This window comes from Schistocerca cancellata, unplaced genomic scaffold (genome assembly GCF_023864275.1).
Source record: "Schistocerca cancellata isolate TAMUIC-IGC-003103 unplaced genomic scaffold, iqSchCanc2.1 HiC_scaffold_827, whole genome shotgun sequence".
In the NCBI taxonomy this organism is placed as follows: Eukaryota; Metazoa; Arthropoda; class Insecta; order Orthoptera; family Acrididae; genus Schistocerca; species Schistocerca cancellata.
This window is the reverse complement of record NW_026046838.1, coordinates 189,652-204,132: the sequence shown is the minus strand read 5'-3', so window position 1 is coordinate 204,132 and position 14,481 is coordinate 189,652. Positions and strand designations below refer to the sequence as shown.

Genomic DNA, 14,481 nt, shown 5'->3' with positions numbered 1-14,481 from the left:
AGTAGCTCACGAACGCAAAGCTGCGGCCTTCTTAGCTCAGTGGTAGAGCACTGGTCTCGTAAACCAGGGGTCGTGAGTTCGACCCTCACAGAAGGCATTCATTTCTTTAACTTTGCTGCTGAGAGCAGAGCTAGCTCGAGCAGCATCTAACAGATGGCAGTGCACTGAATGAAGGGGAAGTTCTACAACCGATAAAGAGTGCTCTACTTGCATCAGAGGTTTACTGGATGTGTAGGCGGAACACTGTTTTGTATGCATTTTGTAGTATAATGTCATGCTTGGCGATGTCATTCGTTTATGAGCCCCACTACAGTGTGCATGCACGTTATCCATGTGAAGAGGCGTAAGCAGATACTACCATTCTGCGAGGTGCCTGCGAAAAGTATACGACTTGCATTGATAAAGAGAGCAGAAGTGACCGAAAGTCAAGGCCTCCGTGGCGCAATCGGCTAGCGCGTTCGGCTGTTAACCGAAAGGTTGGTGGTTCGAGCCCACCCGGGGGCGAAATCGTTTTAATCGCCACCGAGGTGAGGACGTATGTCCACTTTGATAGAGATACACAGCTAGTGTGACAATTTGGCTGTGTTTGAATGATGCCACCCAGCCTTATACACATTCAGCCACGTGACAGTGGAGGTAACAACATGGCCCTATGCGGACGTTCTACCGTTTTCCTATTCATTCGGCATGTGTGACACTGCAGTAGAGCGACGACCACTACAAAAGATGTATTATTTACATTTCATTTCGGCGTATACACCGCGAGTGCCATATGACAGGGCCTCTCTCTCGATGTCGATCTGCATTTGGCGTCTCTTAAGTGTCGGTCTGCAGTAGGCCGCTGTTGGCCGAGCGGCGTGCAGTCGCCTTACATGAAGCCCCCAGTGCCACTGTGGACGATGTAGCCAGAGACAGGAGTCGAAAGGCGCGTTTCACAGTAGAGCCACGCTATCCCACAAGCTGTGCACTAGGTCAAGTTTTGCGCAGACCGCAAACCTTTGGTGGCTTGACGCTCGTCGTCGATCGTAAGGGTGAAACAGTGAAGAGAGTTGGAAAACGGTAAGGTGGAAACCTCCAGCAGCATCTGTGTGTCAAATCCGATATCTGGTCGAGGGCTGTAAGATTCAGTATGATGACGTGACAATTCGGGAGTAGCTCACGAACGCAAAGCTGCGGCCTTCTTAGCTCAGTGGTAGAGCACTGGTCTTGTAAACCAGGGGTCGTGAGTTCGACCCTCACAGAAGGCATTCATTTTTTTAACTTTGCTGCTGAGAGCAGAGCTAGCTCGAGCAGCATCTAACAGATGGCAGTGCACTGAATGAAGGGGAAGTTCTACAACCGATAAAGAGTGCTCTACTTGCATCAGAGGTTTACTGGATGTGTAGGCGGAACACTGTTTTGTATGCATTTTGTAGTATAATGTCATGCTTGGCGATGTCATTCGTTTATGAGCCCCACTACAGTGTGCATGCACGTTATCCATGTGAAGAGGCGTAAGCAGATACTACCATTCTGCGAGGTGCCTGCGAAAAGTATACGACTTGCATTGATAAAGAGAGCAGAAGTGACCGAAAGTCAAGGCCTCCGTGGCGCAATCGGCTAGCGCGTTCGGCTGTTAACCGAAAGGTTGGTGGTTCGAGCCCACCCGGGGGCGAAATCGTTTTAATCGCCACCGAGGTGAGGACGTATGTCCACTTTGATAGAGATACACAGCTAGTGTGACAATTTGGCTGTGTTTGAATGATGCCACCCAGCCTTATGCACATTCAGCCACGTGACAGTGGAGGTAAAAACATGGCCCTATGCGGACGTTCTACCGTTTTCCTATTCATTCGGCATGTGTGACACTGCAGTAGAGCGACGACCACTACAAAAGATGTATTATTTACATTTCATTTCGGCGTATACACCGCGAGTGCCATATGACAGGGCCTCTCTCTCGATGTCGATCTGCATTTGGCGTCTCTTAAGTGTCGGTCTGCAGTAGGCCGCTGTTGGCCGAGCGGCGTGGAGTCGCCTTACATGAAGCCCCCAGTGCCACTGTGGACGATGTAGCCAGAGAGAGGAGTCGAAAGGCGCGTTTCACAGTAGAGCCACGCTATCCCACAAGCTGTGCACTAGGTCAAGTTTTGCGCAGACCGCAAACCTTTGGTGGCTTGACGCTCGTCGTCGATCGTAAGGGTGAAACAGTGAAGAGAGTTGGAAAACGGTAAGGTGGACACCTCCAGCAGCATCTGTGTGTCAAATCCGATATCTGGTCGAGGGCTGTAAGATTCAGTATGATGACGTGACAATTCGGGAGTAGCTCACGAAGGCAAAGCTGCGGCCTTCTTAGCTCAGTGGTAGAGCACTGGTCTCGTAAACCAGGGGTCGTGAGTTCGACCCTCACAGAAGGCATTCATTTTTTTAACTTTGCTGCTGAGAGCAGAGCTAGCTCGAGCAGCATCTAACAGATGGCAGTGCACTGAATGAAGGGGAAGTTCTACAACCGATAAAGAGTGCTCTACTTGCATCAGAGGTTTACTGGATGTGTAGGCGGAACACTGTTTTGTATGCATTTTGTAGTATAATGTCATGCTTGGCGATGTCATTCGTTTATGAGCCCCACTACAGTGTGCATGCACGTTATCCATGTGAAGAGGCGTAAGCAGATACTACCATTCTGCGAGGTGCCTGCGAAAAGTATACGACTTGCATTGATAAAGAGAGCAGAAGTGACCGAAAGTCAAGGCCTCCGTGGCGCAATCGGCTAGCGCGTTCGGCTGTTAACCGAAAGGTTGGTGGTTCGAGCCCACCCGGGGGCGAAATCGTTTTAATCGCCACCGAGGTGAGGACGTATGTCCACTTTGATAGAGATACACAGCTAGTGTGACAATTTGGCTGTGTTTGAATGATGCCACCCAGCCTTATGCACATTCAGCCACGTGACAGTGGAGGTAAAAACATGGCCCTATGCGGACGTTCTACCGTTTTCCTATTCATTCGGCATGTGTGACACTGCAGTAGAGCGACGACCACTACAAAAGATGTATTATTTACATTTCATTTCGGCGTATACACCGCGAGTGCCATATGACAGGGCCTCTCTCTCGATGTCGATCTGCATTTGGCGTCTCTTAAGTGTCGGTCTGCAGTAGGCCGCTGTTGGCCGAGCGGCGTGCAGTCGCCTTACATGAAGCCCCCAGTGCCACTGTGGACGATGTAGCCAGAGAGAGGAGTCGAAAGGCGCGTTTCACAGTAGAGCCACGCTATCCCACAAGCTGTGCACTAGGTCAAGTTTTGCGCAGACCGCAAACCTTTGGTGGCTTGACGCTCGTCGTCGATCGTAAGGGTGAAACAGTGAAGAGAGTTGGAAAACGGTAAGGTGGACACCTCCAGCAGCATCTGTGTGTCAAATCCGATATCTGGTCGAGGGCTGTAAGATTCAGTATGATGACGTGACAATTCGGGAGTAGCTCACGAAGGCAAAGCTGCGGCCTTCTTAGCTCAGTGGTAGAGCACTGGTCTCGTAAACCAGGGGTCGTGAGTTCGACCCTCACAGAAGGCATTCATTTTTTTAACTTTGCTGCTGAGAGCAGAGCTAGCTCGAGCAGCATCTAACAGATGGCAGTGCACTGAATGAAGGGGAAGTTCTACAACCGATAAAGAGTGCTCTACTTGCATCAGAGGTTTACTGGATGTGTAGGCGGAACACTGTTTTGTATGCATTTTGTAGTATAATGTCATGCTTGGCGATGTCATTCGTTTATGAGCCCCACTACAGTGTGCATGCACGTTATCCATGTGAAGAGGCGTAAGCAGATACTACCATTCTGCGAGGTGCCTGCGAAAAGTATACGACTTGCATTGATAAAGAGAGCAGAAGTGACCGAAAGTCAAGGCCTCCGTGGCGCAATCGGCTAGCGCGTTCGGCTGTTAACCGAAAGGTTGGTGGTTCGAGCCCACCCGGGGGCGAAATCGTTTTAATCGCCACCGAGGTGAGGACGTATGTCCACTTTGATAGAGATACACAGCTAGTGTGACAATTTGGCTGTGTTTGAATGATGCCACCCAGCCTTATGCACATTCAGCCACGTGACAGTGGAGGTAAAAACATGGCCCTATGCGGACGTTCTACCGTTTTCCTATTCATTCGGCATGTGTGACACTGCAGTAGAGCGACGACCACTACAAAAGATGTATTATTTACATTTCATTTCGGCGTATACACCGCGAGTGCCATATGACAGGGCCTCTCTCTCGATGTCGATCTGCATTTGGCGTCTCTTAAGTGTCGGTCTGCAGTAGGCCGCTGTTGGCCGAGCGGCGTGCAGTCGCCTTACATGAAGCCCCCAGTGCCACTGTGGACGATGTAGCCAGAGAGAGGAGTCGAAAGGCGCGTTTCACAGTAGAGCCACGCTATCCCACAAGCTGTGCACTAGGTCAAGTTTTGCGCAGACCGCAAACCTTTGGTGGCTTGACGCTCGTCGTCGATCGTAAGGGTGAAACAGTGAAGAGAGTTGGAAAACGGTAAGGTGGACACCTCCAGCAGCATCTGTGTGTCAAATCCGATATCTGGTCGAGGGCTGTAAGATTCAGTATGATGACGTGACAATTCGGGAGTAGCTCACGAACGCAAAGCTGCGGCCTTCTTAGCTCAGTGGTAGAGCACTGGTCTCGTAAACCAGGGGTCGTGAGTTCGACCCTCACAGAAGGCATTCATTTTTTTAACTTTGCTGCTGAGAGCAGAGCTAGCTCGAGCAGCATCTAACAGATGGCAGTGCACTGAATGAAGGGGAAGTTCTACAACCGATAAAGAGTGCTCTACTTGCATCAGAGGTTTACTGGATGTGTAGGCGGAACACTGTTTTGTATGCATTTTGTAGTATAATGTCATGCTTGGCGATGTCATTCGTTTATGAGCCCCACTACAGTGTGCATGCACGTTATCCATGTGAAGAGGCGTAAGCAGATACTACCATTCTGCGAGGTGCCTGCGAAAAGTATACGACTTGCATTGATAAAGAGAGCAGAAGTGACCGAAAGTCAAGGCCTCCGTGGCGCAATCGGCTAGCGCGTTCGGCTGTTAACCGAAAGGTTGGTGGTTCGAGCCCACCCGGGGGCGAAATCGTTTTAATCGCCACCGAGGTGAGGACGTATGTCCACTTTGATAGAGATACACAGCTAGTGTGACAATTTGGCTGTGTTTGAATGATGCCACCCAGCCTTATACACATTCAGCCACGTGACAGTGGAGGTAACAACATGGCCCTATGCGGACGTTCTACCGTTTTCCTATTCATTCGGCATGTGTGACACTGCAGTAGAGCGACGACCACTACAAAAGATGTATTATTTACATTTCATTTCGGCGTATACACCGCGAGTGCCATATGACAGGGCCTCTCTCTCGATGTCGATCTGCATTTGGCGTCTCTTAAGTGTCGGTCTGCAGTAGGCCGCTGTTGGCCGAGCGGCGTGCAGTCGCCTTACATGAAGCCCCCAGTGCCACTGTGGACGATGTAGCCAGAGAGAGGAGTCGAAAGGCGCGTTTCACAGTAGAGCCACGCTATCCCACAAGCTGTGCACTAGGTCAAGTTTTGCGCAGACCGCAAACCTTTGGTGGCTTGACGCTCGTCGTCGATCGTAAGGGTGAAACAGTGAAGAGAGTTGGAAAACGGTAAGGTGGACACCTCCAGCAGCATCTGTGTGTCAAATCCGATATCTGGTCGAGGGCTGTAAGATTCAGTATGATGACGTGACAATTCGGGAGTAGCTCACGAACGCAAAGCTGCGGCCTTCTTAGCTCAGTGGTAGAGCACTGGTCTTGTAAACCAGGGGTCGTGAGTTCGACCCTCACAGAAGGCATTCATTTTTTTAACTTTGCTGCTGAGAGCAGAGCTAGCTCGAGCAGCATCTAACAGATGGCAGTGCACTGAATGAAGGGGAAGTTCTACAACCGATAAAGAGTGCTCTACTTGCATCAGAGGTTTACTGGATGTGTAGGCGGAACACTGTTTTGTATGCATTTTGTAGTATAATGTCATGCTTGGCGATGTCATTCGTTTATGAGCCCCACTACAGTGTGCATGCACGTTATCCATGTGAAGAGGCGTAAGCAGATACTACCATTCTGCGAGGTGCCTGCGAAAAGTATACGACTTGCATTGATAAAGAGAGCAGAAGTGACCGAAAGTCAAGGCCTCCGTGGCGCAATCGGCTAGCGCGTTCGGCTGTTAACCGAAAGGTTGGTGGTTCGAGCCCACCCGGGGGCGAAATCGTTTTAATCGCCACCGAGGTGAGGACGTATGTCCACTTTGATAGAGATACACAGCTAGTGTGACAATTTGGCTGTGTTTGAATGATGCCACCCAGCCTTATGCACATTCAGCCACGTGACAGTGGAGGTAAAAACATGGCCCTATGCGGACGTTCTACCGTTTTCCTATTCATTCGGCATGTGTGACACTGCAGTAGAGCGACGACCACTACAAAAGATGTATTATTTACATTTCATTTCGGCGTATACACCGCGAGTGCCATATGACAGGGCCTCTCTCTCGATGTCGATCTGCATTTGGCGTCTCTTAAGTGTCGGTCTGCAGTAGGCCGCTGTTGGCCGAGCGGCGTGCAGTCGCCTTACATGAAGCCCCCAGTGCCACTGTGGACGATGTAGCCAGAGAGAGGAGTCGAAAGGCGCGTTTCACAGTAGAGCCACGCTATCCCACAAGCTGTGCACTAGGTCAAGTTTTGCGCAGACCGCAAACCTTTGGTGGCTTGACGCTCGTCGTCGATCGTAAGGGTGAAACAGTGAAGAGAGTTGGAAAACGGTAAGGTGGACACCTCCAGCAGCATCTGTGTGTCAAATCCGATATCTGGTCGAGGGCTGTAAGATTCAGTATGATGACGTGACAATTCGGGAGTAGCTCACGAAGGCAAAGCTGCGGCCTTCTTAGCTCAGTGGTAGCGCACTGGTCTCGTAAACCAGGGGTCGTGAGTTCGACCCTCACAGAAGGCATTCATTTTTTTAACTTTGCTGCTGAGAGCAGAGCTAGCTCGAGCAGCATCTAACAGATGGCAGTGCACTGAATGAAGGGGAAGTTCTACAACCGATAAAGAGTGCTCTACTTGCATCAGAGGTTTACTGGATGTGTAGGCGGAACACTGTTTTGTATGCATTTTGTAGTATAATGTCATGCTTGGCGATGTCATTCGTTTATGAGCCCCACTACAGTGTGCATGCACGTTATCCATGTGAAGAGGCGTAAGCAGATACTACCATTCTGCGAGGTGCCTGCGAAAAGTATACGACTTGCATTGATAAAGAGAGCAGAAGTGACCGAAAGTCAAGGCCTCCGTGGCGCAATCGGCTAGCGCGTTCGGCTGTTAACCGAAAGGTTGGTGGTTCGAGCCCACCCGGGGGCGAAATCGTTTTAATCGCCACCGAGGTGAGGACGTATGTCCACTTTGATAGAGATACACAGCTAGTGTGACAATTTGGCTGTGTTTGAATGATGCCACCCAGCCTTATACACATTCAGCCACGTGACAGTGGAGGTAACAACATGGCCCTATGCGGACGTTCTACCGTTTTCCTATTCATTCGGCATGTGTGACACTGCAGTAGAGCGACGACCACTACAAAAGATGTATTATTTACATTTCATTTCGGCGTATACACCGCGAGTGCCATATGACAGGGCCTCTCTCTCGATGTCGATCTGCATTTGGCGTCTCTTAAGTGTCGGTCTGCAGTAGGCCGCTGTTGGCCGAGCGGCGTGCAGTCGCCTTACATGAAGCCCCCAGTGCCACTGTGGACGATGTAGCCAGAGAGAGGAGTCGAAAGGCGCGTTTCACAGTAGAGCCACGCTATCCCACAAGCTGTGCACTAGGTCAAGTTTTGCGCAGACCGCAAACCTTTGGTGGCTTGACGCTCGTCGTCGATCGTAAGGGTGAAACAGTGAAGAGAGTTGGAAAACGGTAAGGTGGACACCTCCAGCAGCATCTGTGTGTCAAATCCGATATCTGGTCGAGGGCTGTAAGATTCAGTATGATGACGTGACAATTCGGGAGTAGCTCACGAACGCAAAGCTGCGGCCTTCTTAGCTCAGTGGTAGAGCACTGGTCTTGTAAACCAGGGGTCGTGAGTTCGACCCTCACAGAAGGCATTCATTTTTTTAACTTTGCTGCTGAGAGCAGAGCTAGCTCGAGCAGCATCTAACAGATGGCAGTGCACTGAATGAAGGGGAAGTTCTACAACCGATAAAGAGTGCTCTACTTGCATCAGAGGTTTACTGGATGTGTAGGCGGAACACTGTTTTGTATGCATTTTGTAGTATAATGTCATGCTTGGCGATGTCATTCGTTTATGAGCCCCACTACAGTGTGCATGCACGTTATCCATGTGAAGAGGCGTAAGCAGATACTACCATTCTGCGAGGTGCCTGCGAAAAGTATACGACTTGCATTGATAAAGAGAGCAGAAGTGACCGAAAGTCAAGGCCTCCGTGGCGCAATCGGCTAGCGCGTTCGGCTGTTAACCGAAAGGTTGGTGGTTCGAGCCCACCCGGGGGCGAAATCGTTTTAATCGCCACCGAGGTGAGGACGTATGTCCACTTTGATAGAGATACACAGCTAGTGTGACAATTTGGCTGTGTTTGAATGATGCCACCCAGCCTTATGCACATTCAGCCACGTGACAGTGGAGGTAAAAACATGGCCCTATGCGGACGTTCTACCGTTTTCCTATTCATTCGGCATGTGTGACACTGCAGTAGAGCGACGACCACTACAAAAGATGTATTATTTACATTTCATTTCGGCGTATACACCGCGAGTGCCATATGACAGGGCCTCTCTCTCGATGTCGATCTGCATTTGGCGTCTCTTAAGTGTCGGTCTGCAGTAGGCCGCTGTTGGCCGAGCGGCGTGCAGTCGCCTTACATGAAGCCCCCAGTGCCACTGTGGACGATGTAGCCAGAGAGAGGAGTCGAAAGGCGCGTTTCACAGTAGAGCCACGCTATCCCACAAGCTGTGCACTAGGTCAAGTTTTGCGCAGACCGCAAACCTTTGGTGGCTTGACGCTCGTCGTCGATCGTAAGGGTGAAACAGTGAAGAGAGTTGGAAAACGGTAAGGTGGACACCTCCAGCAGCATCTGTGTGTCAAATCCGATATCTGGTCGAGGGCTGTAAGATTCAGTATGATGACGTGACAATTCGGGAGTAGCTCACGAACGCAAAGCTGCGGCCTTCTTAGCTCAGTGGTAGAGCACTGGTCTTGTAAACCAGGGGTCGTGAGTTCGACCCTCACAGAAGGCATTCATTTTTTTAACTTTGCTGCTGAGAGCAGAGCTAGCTCGAGCAGCATCTAACAGATGGCAGTGCACTGAATGAAGGGGAAGTTCTACAACCGATAAAGAGTGCTCTACTTGCATCAGAGGTTTACTGGATGTGTAGGCGGAACACTGTTTTGTATGCATTTTGTAGTATAATGTCATGCTTGGCGATGTCATTCGTTTATGAGCCCCACTACAGTGTGCATGCACGTTATCCATGTGAAGAGGCGTAAGCAGATACTACCATTCTGCGAGGTGCCTGCGAAAAGTATACGACTTGCATTGATAAAGAGAGCAGAAGTGACCGAAAGTCAAGGCCTCCGTGGCGCAATCGGCTAGCGCGTTCGGCTGTTAACCGAAAGGTTGGTGGTTCGAGCCCACCCGGGGGCGAAATCGTTTTAATCGCCACCGAGGTGAGGACGTATGTCCACTTTGATAGAGATACACAGCTAGTGTGACAATTTGGCTGTGTTTGAATGATGCCACCCAGCCTTATGCACATTCAGCCACGTGACAGTGGAGGTAAAAACATGGCCCTATGCGGACGTTCTACCGTTTTCCTATTCATTCGGCATGTGTGACACTGCAGTAGAGCGACGACCACTACAAAAGATGTATTATTTACATTTCATTTCGGCGTATACACCGCGAGTGCCATATGACAGGGCCTCTCTCTCGATGTCGATCTGCATTTGGCGTCTCTTAAGTGTCGGTCTGCAGTAGGCCGCTGTTGGCCGAGCGGCGTGCAGTCGCCTTACATGAAGCCCCCAGTGCCACTGTGGACGATGTAGCCAGAGAGAGGAGTCGAAAGGCGCGTTTCACAGTAGAGCCACGCTATCCCACAAGCTGTGCACTAGGTCAAGTTTTGCGCAGACCGCAAACCTTTGGTGGCTTGACGCTCGTCGTCGATCGTAAGGGTGAAACAGTGAAGAGAGTTGGAAAACGGTAAGGTGGACACCTCCAGCAGCATCTGTGTGTCAAATCCGATATCTGGTCGAGGGCTGTAAGATTCAGTATGATGACGTGACAATTCGGGAGTAGCTCACGAAGGCAAAGCTGCGGCCTTCTTAGCTCAGTGGTAGCGCACTGGTCTCGTAAACCAGGGGTCGTGAGTTCGACCCTCACAGAAGGCATTCATTTTTTTAACTTTGCTGCTGAGAGCAGAGCTAGCTCGAGCAGCATCTAACAGATGGCAGTGCACTGAATGAAGGGGAAGTTCTACAACCGATAAAGAGTGCTCTACTTGCATCAGAGGTTTACTGGATGTGTAGGCGGAACACTGTTTTGTATGCATTTTGTAGTATAATGTCATGCTTGGCGATGTCATTCGTTTATGAGCCCCACTACAGTGTGCATGCACGTTATCCATGTGAAGAGGCGTAAGCAGATACTACCATTCTGCGAGGTGCCTGCGAAAAGTATACGACTTGCATTGATAAAGAGAGCAGAAGTGACCGAAAGTCAAGGCCTCCGTGGCGCAATCGGCTAGCGCGTTCGGCTGTTAACCGAAAGGTTGGTGGTTCGAGCCCACCCGGGGGCGAAATCGTTTTAATCGCCACCGAGGTGAGGACGTATGTCCACTTTGATAGAGATACACAGCTAGTGTGACAATTTGGCTGTGTTTGAATGATGCCACCCAGCCTTATACACATTCAGCCACGTGACAGTGGAGGTAACAACATGGCCCTATGCGGACGTTCTACCGTTTTCCTATTCATTCGGCATGTGTGACACTGCAGTAGAGCGACGACCACTACAAAAGATGTATTATTTACATTTCATTTCGGCGTATACACCGCGAGTGCCATATGACAGGGCCTCTCTCTCGATGTCGATCTGCATTTGGCGTCTCTTAAGTGTCGGTCTGCAGTAGGCCGCTGTTGGCCGAGCGGCGTGCAGTCGCCTTACATGAAGCCCCCAGTGCCACTGTGGACGATGTAGCCAGAGAGAGGAGTCGAAAGGCGCGTTTCACAGTAGAGCCACGCTATCCCACAAGCTGTGCACTAGGTCAAGTTTTGCGCAGACCGCAAACCTTTGGTGGCTTGACGCTCGTCGTCGATCGTAAGGGTGAAACAGTGAAGAGAGTTGGAAAACGGTAAGGTGGACACCTCCAGCAGCATCTGTGTGTCAAATCCGATATCTGGTCGAGGGCTGTAAGATTCAGTATGATGACGTGACAATTCGGGAGTAGCTCACGAACGCAAAGCTGCGGCCTTCTTAGCTCAGTGGTAGAGCACTGGTCTTGTAAACCAGGGGTCGTGAGTTCGACCCTCACAGAAGGCATTCATTTTTTTAACTTTGCTGCTGAGAGCAGAGCTAGCTCGAGCAGCATCTAACAGATGGCAGTGCACTGAATGAAGGGGAAGTTCTACAACCGATAAAGAGTGCTCTACTTGCATCAGAGGTTTACTGGATGTGTAGGCGGAACACTGTTTTGTATGCATTTTGTAGTATAATGTCATGCTTGGCGATGTCATTCGTTTATGAGCCCCACTACAGTGTGCATGCACGTTATCCATGTGAAGAGGCGTAAGCAGATACTACCATTCTGCGAGGTGCCTGCGAAAAGTATACGACTTGCATTGATAAAGAGAGCAGAAGTGACCGAAAGTCAAGGCCTCCGTGGCGCAATCGGCTAGCGCGTTCGGCTGTTAACCGAAAGGTTGGTGGTTCGAGCCCACCCGGGGGCGAAATCGTTTTAATCGCCACCGAGGTGAGGACGTATGTCCACTTTGATAGAGATACACAGCTAGTGTGACAATTTGGCTGTGTTTGAATGATGCCACCCAGCCTTATGCACATTCAGCCACGTGACAGTGGAGGTAAAAACATGGCCCTATGCGGACGTTCTACCGTTTTCCTATTCATTCGGCATGTGTGACACTGCAGTAGAGCGACGACCACTACAAAAGATGTATTATTTACATTTCATTTCGGCGTATACACCGCGAGTGCCATATGACAGGGCCTCTCTCTCGATGTCGATCTGCATTTGGCGTCTCTTAAGTGTCGGTCTGCAGTAGGCCGCTGTTGGCCGAGCGGCGTGCAGTCGCCTTACATGAAGCCCCCAGTGCCACTGTGGACGATGTAGCCAGAGAGAGGAGTCGAAAGGCGCGTTTCACAGTAGAGCCACGCTATCCCACAAGCTGTGCACTAGGTCAAGTTTTGCGCAGACCGCAAACCTTTGGTGGCTTGACGCTCGTCGTCGATCGTAAGGGTGAAACAGTGAAGAGAGTTGGAAAACGGTAAGGTGGACACCTCCAGCAGCATCTGTGTGTCAAATCCGATATCTGGTCGAGGGCTGTAAGATTCAGTATGATGACGTGACAATTCGGGAGTAGCTCACGAACGCAAAGCTGCGGCCTTCTTAGCTCAGTGGTAGAGCACTGGTCTTGTAAACCAGGGGTCGTGAGTTCGACCCTCACAGAAGGCATTCATTTTTTTAACTTTGCTGCTGAGAGCAGAGCTAGCTCGAGCAGCATCTAACAGATGGCAGTGCACTGAATGAAGGGGAAGTTCTACAACCGATAAAGAGTGCTCTACTTGCATCAGAGGTTTACTGGATGTGTAGGCGGAACACTGTTTTGTATGCATTTTGTAGTATAATGTCATGCTTGGCGATGTCATTCGTTTATGAGCCCCACTACAGTGTGCATGCACGTTATCCATGTGAAGAGGCGTAAGCAGATACTACCATTCTGCGAGGTGCCTGCGAAAAGTATACGACTTGCATTGATAAAGAGAGCAGAAGTGACCGAAAGTCAAGGCCTCCGTGGCGCAATCGGCTAGCGCGTTCGGCTGTTAACCGAAAGGTTGGTGGTTCGAGCCCACCCGGGGGCGAAATCGTTTTAATCGCCACCGAGGTGAGGACGTATGTCCACTTTGATAGAGATACACAGCTAGTGTGACAATTTGGCTGTGTTTGAATGATGCCACCCAGCCTTATGCACATTCAGCCACGTGACAGTGGAGGTAAAAACATGGCCCTATGCGGACGTTCTACCGTTTTCCTATTCATTCGGCATGTGTGACACTGCAGTAGAGCGACGACCACTACAAAAGATGTATTATTTACATTTCATTTCGGCGTATACACCGCGAGTGCCATATGACAGGGCCTCTCTCTCGATGTCGATCTGCATTTGGCGTCTCTTAAGTGTCGGTCTGCAGTAGGCCGCTGTTGGCCGAGCGGCGTGCAGTCGCCTTACATGAAGCCCCCAGTGCCACTGTGGACGATGTAGCCAGAGAGAGGAGTCGAAAGGCGCGTTTCACAGTAGAGCCACGCTATCCCACAAGCTGTGCACTAGGTCAAGTTTTGCGCAGACCGCAAACCTTTGGTGGCTTGACGCTCGTCGTCGATCGTAAGGGTGAAACAGTGAAGAGAGTTGGAAAACGGTAAGGTGGACACCTCCAGCAGCATCTGTGTGTCAAATCCGATATCTGGTCGAGGGCTGTAAGATTCAGTATGATGACGTGACAATTCGGGAGTAGCTCACGAAGGCAAAGCTGCGGCCTTCTTAGCTCAGTGGTAGCGCACTGGTCTCGTAAACCAGGGGTCGTGAGTTCGACCCTCACAGAAGGCATTCATTTTTTTAACTTTGCTGCTGAGAGCAGAGCTAGCTCGAGCAGCATCTAACAGATGGCAGTGCACTGAATGAAGGGGAAGTTCTACAACCGATAAAGAGTGCTCTACTTGCATCAGAGGTTTACTGGATGTGTAGGCGGAACACTGTTTTGTATGCATTTTGTAGTATAATGTCATGCTTGGCGATGTCATTCGTTTATGAGCCCCACTACAGTGTGCATGCACGTTATCCATGTGAAGAGGCGTAAGCAGATACTACCATTCTGCGAGGTGCCTGCGAAAAGTATACGACTTGCATTGATAAAGAGAGCAGAAGTGACCGAAAGTCAAGGCCTCCGTGGCGCAATCGGCTAGCGCGTTCGGCTGTTAACCGAAAGGTTGGTGGTTCGAGCCCACCCGGGGGCGAAATCGTTTTAATCGCCACCGAGGTGAGGACGTATGTCCACTTTGATAGAGATACACAGCTAGTGTGACAATTTGGCTGTGTTTGAATGATGCCACCCAGCCTTATACACATTCAGCCACGTGACAGTGGAGGTAACAACATGGCCCTATGCGGACGTTCTACCGTTTTCCTATTCA

General features: G+C 50.3%; 26 non-coding genes across 26 annotated transcripts; all 26 read left to right on the top strand.

The window, feature by feature from the left end:
• The first annotated feature begins 25 nt into the window (after positions 1-25).
• On the top strand, positions 26-97 carry Trnat-cgu (transfer RNA threonine (anticodon CGU)). Its single transcript has one exon. It is a non-coding gene; the product is annotated as a tRNA-Thr (tRNA).
• A 333-nt stretch (positions 98-430) lies between these two features.
• Positions 431-504, top strand: Trnan-guu (transfer RNA asparagine (anticodon GUU)). Its single transcript has one exon. It is a non-coding gene; the product is annotated as a tRNA-Asn (tRNA).
• Positions 505-1,175: 671 nt separating this feature from the next.
• Positions 1,176-1,247, top strand: Trnat-ugu (transfer RNA threonine (anticodon UGU)). The gene has a single exon. It is a non-coding gene; the product is annotated as a tRNA-Thr (tRNA).
• A 333-nt stretch (positions 1,248-1,580) lies between these two features.
• Positions 1,581-1,654, top strand: Trnan-guu (transfer RNA asparagine (anticodon GUU)). Its single transcript has one exon. It is a non-coding gene; the product is annotated as a tRNA-Asn (tRNA).
• A 671-nt stretch (positions 1,655-2,325) lies between these two features.
• On the top strand, positions 2,326-2,397 carry Trnat-cgu (transfer RNA threonine (anticodon CGU)). Its single transcript has one exon. It is a non-coding gene; the product is annotated as a tRNA-Thr (tRNA).
• Positions 2,398-2,730: 333 nt separating this feature from the next.
• Positions 2,731-2,804, top strand: Trnan-guu (transfer RNA asparagine (anticodon GUU)). Its single transcript has one exon. It is a non-coding gene; the product is annotated as a tRNA-Asn (tRNA).
• A 671-nt stretch (positions 2,805-3,475) lies between these two features.
• Trnat-cgu (transfer RNA threonine (anticodon CGU)) lies at positions 3,476-3,547 on the top strand. The gene has a single exon. It is a non-coding gene; the product is annotated as a tRNA-Thr (tRNA).
• A 333-nt stretch (positions 3,548-3,880) lies between these two features.
• On the top strand, positions 3,881-3,954 carry Trnan-guu (transfer RNA asparagine (anticodon GUU)). Its single transcript has one exon. It is a non-coding gene; the product is annotated as a tRNA-Asn (tRNA).
• Positions 3,955-4,625: 671 nt separating this feature from the next.
• Positions 4,626-4,697, top strand: Trnat-cgu (transfer RNA threonine (anticodon CGU)). Its single transcript has one exon. It is a non-coding gene; the product is annotated as a tRNA-Thr (tRNA).
• Positions 4,698-5,030: 333 nt separating this feature from the next.
• On the top strand, positions 5,031-5,104 carry Trnan-guu (transfer RNA asparagine (anticodon GUU)). Its single transcript has one exon. It is a non-coding gene; the product is annotated as a tRNA-Asn (tRNA).
• Positions 5,105-5,775: 671 nt separating this feature from the next.
• Positions 5,776-5,847, top strand: Trnat-ugu (transfer RNA threonine (anticodon UGU)). The gene has a single exon. It is a non-coding gene; the product is annotated as a tRNA-Thr (tRNA).
• A 333-nt stretch (positions 5,848-6,180) lies between these two features.
• Trnan-guu (transfer RNA asparagine (anticodon GUU)) lies at positions 6,181-6,254 on the top strand. The gene has a single exon. It is a non-coding gene; the product is annotated as a tRNA-Asn (tRNA).
• A 671-nt stretch (positions 6,255-6,925) lies between these two features.
• Trnat-cgu (transfer RNA threonine (anticodon CGU)) lies at positions 6,926-6,997 on the top strand. The gene has a single exon. It is a non-coding gene; the product is annotated as a tRNA-Thr (tRNA).
• Positions 6,998-7,330: 333 nt separating this feature from the next.
• Trnan-guu (transfer RNA asparagine (anticodon GUU)) lies at positions 7,331-7,404 on the top strand. Its single transcript has one exon. It is a non-coding gene; the product is annotated as a tRNA-Asn (tRNA).
• A 671-nt stretch (positions 7,405-8,075) lies between these two features.
• Trnat-ugu (transfer RNA threonine (anticodon UGU)) lies at positions 8,076-8,147 on the top strand. The gene has a single exon. It is a non-coding gene; the product is annotated as a tRNA-Thr (tRNA).
• Positions 8,148-8,480: 333 nt separating this feature from the next.
• Positions 8,481-8,554, top strand: Trnan-guu (transfer RNA asparagine (anticodon GUU)). Its single transcript has one exon. It is a non-coding gene; the product is annotated as a tRNA-Asn (tRNA).
• A 671-nt stretch (positions 8,555-9,225) lies between these two features.
• On the top strand, positions 9,226-9,297 carry Trnat-ugu (transfer RNA threonine (anticodon UGU)). Its single transcript has one exon. It is a non-coding gene; the product is annotated as a tRNA-Thr (tRNA).
• A 333-nt stretch (positions 9,298-9,630) lies between these two features.
• Positions 9,631-9,704, top strand: Trnan-guu (transfer RNA asparagine (anticodon GUU)). Its single transcript has one exon. It is a non-coding gene; the product is annotated as a tRNA-Asn (tRNA).
• Positions 9,705-10,375: 671 nt separating this feature from the next.
• Positions 10,376-10,447, top strand: Trnat-cgu (transfer RNA threonine (anticodon CGU)). Its single transcript has one exon. It is a non-coding gene; the product is annotated as a tRNA-Thr (tRNA).
• Positions 10,448-10,780: 333 nt separating this feature from the next.
• Trnan-guu (transfer RNA asparagine (anticodon GUU)) lies at positions 10,781-10,854 on the top strand. The gene has a single exon. It is a non-coding gene; the product is annotated as a tRNA-Asn (tRNA).
• Positions 10,855-11,525: 671 nt separating this feature from the next.
• On the top strand, positions 11,526-11,597 carry Trnat-ugu (transfer RNA threonine (anticodon UGU)). Its single transcript has one exon. It is a non-coding gene; the product is annotated as a tRNA-Thr (tRNA).
• Positions 11,598-11,930: 333 nt separating this feature from the next.
• Trnan-guu (transfer RNA asparagine (anticodon GUU)) lies at positions 11,931-12,004 on the top strand. Its single transcript has one exon. It is a non-coding gene; the product is annotated as a tRNA-Asn (tRNA).
• Positions 12,005-12,675: 671 nt separating this feature from the next.
• Trnat-ugu (transfer RNA threonine (anticodon UGU)) lies at positions 12,676-12,747 on the top strand. The gene has a single exon. It is a non-coding gene; the product is annotated as a tRNA-Thr (tRNA).
• Positions 12,748-13,080: 333 nt separating this feature from the next.
• On the top strand, positions 13,081-13,154 carry Trnan-guu (transfer RNA asparagine (anticodon GUU)). The gene has a single exon. It is a non-coding gene; the product is annotated as a tRNA-Asn (tRNA).
• Positions 13,155-13,825: 671 nt separating this feature from the next.
• Trnat-cgu (transfer RNA threonine (anticodon CGU)) lies at positions 13,826-13,897 on the top strand. Its single transcript has one exon. It is a non-coding gene; the product is annotated as a tRNA-Thr (tRNA).
• Positions 13,898-14,230: 333 nt separating this feature from the next.
• On the top strand, positions 14,231-14,304 carry Trnan-guu (transfer RNA asparagine (anticodon GUU)). The gene has a single exon. It is a non-coding gene; the product is annotated as a tRNA-Asn (tRNA).
• Positions 14,305-14,481: the final 177 nt, after the last annotated feature.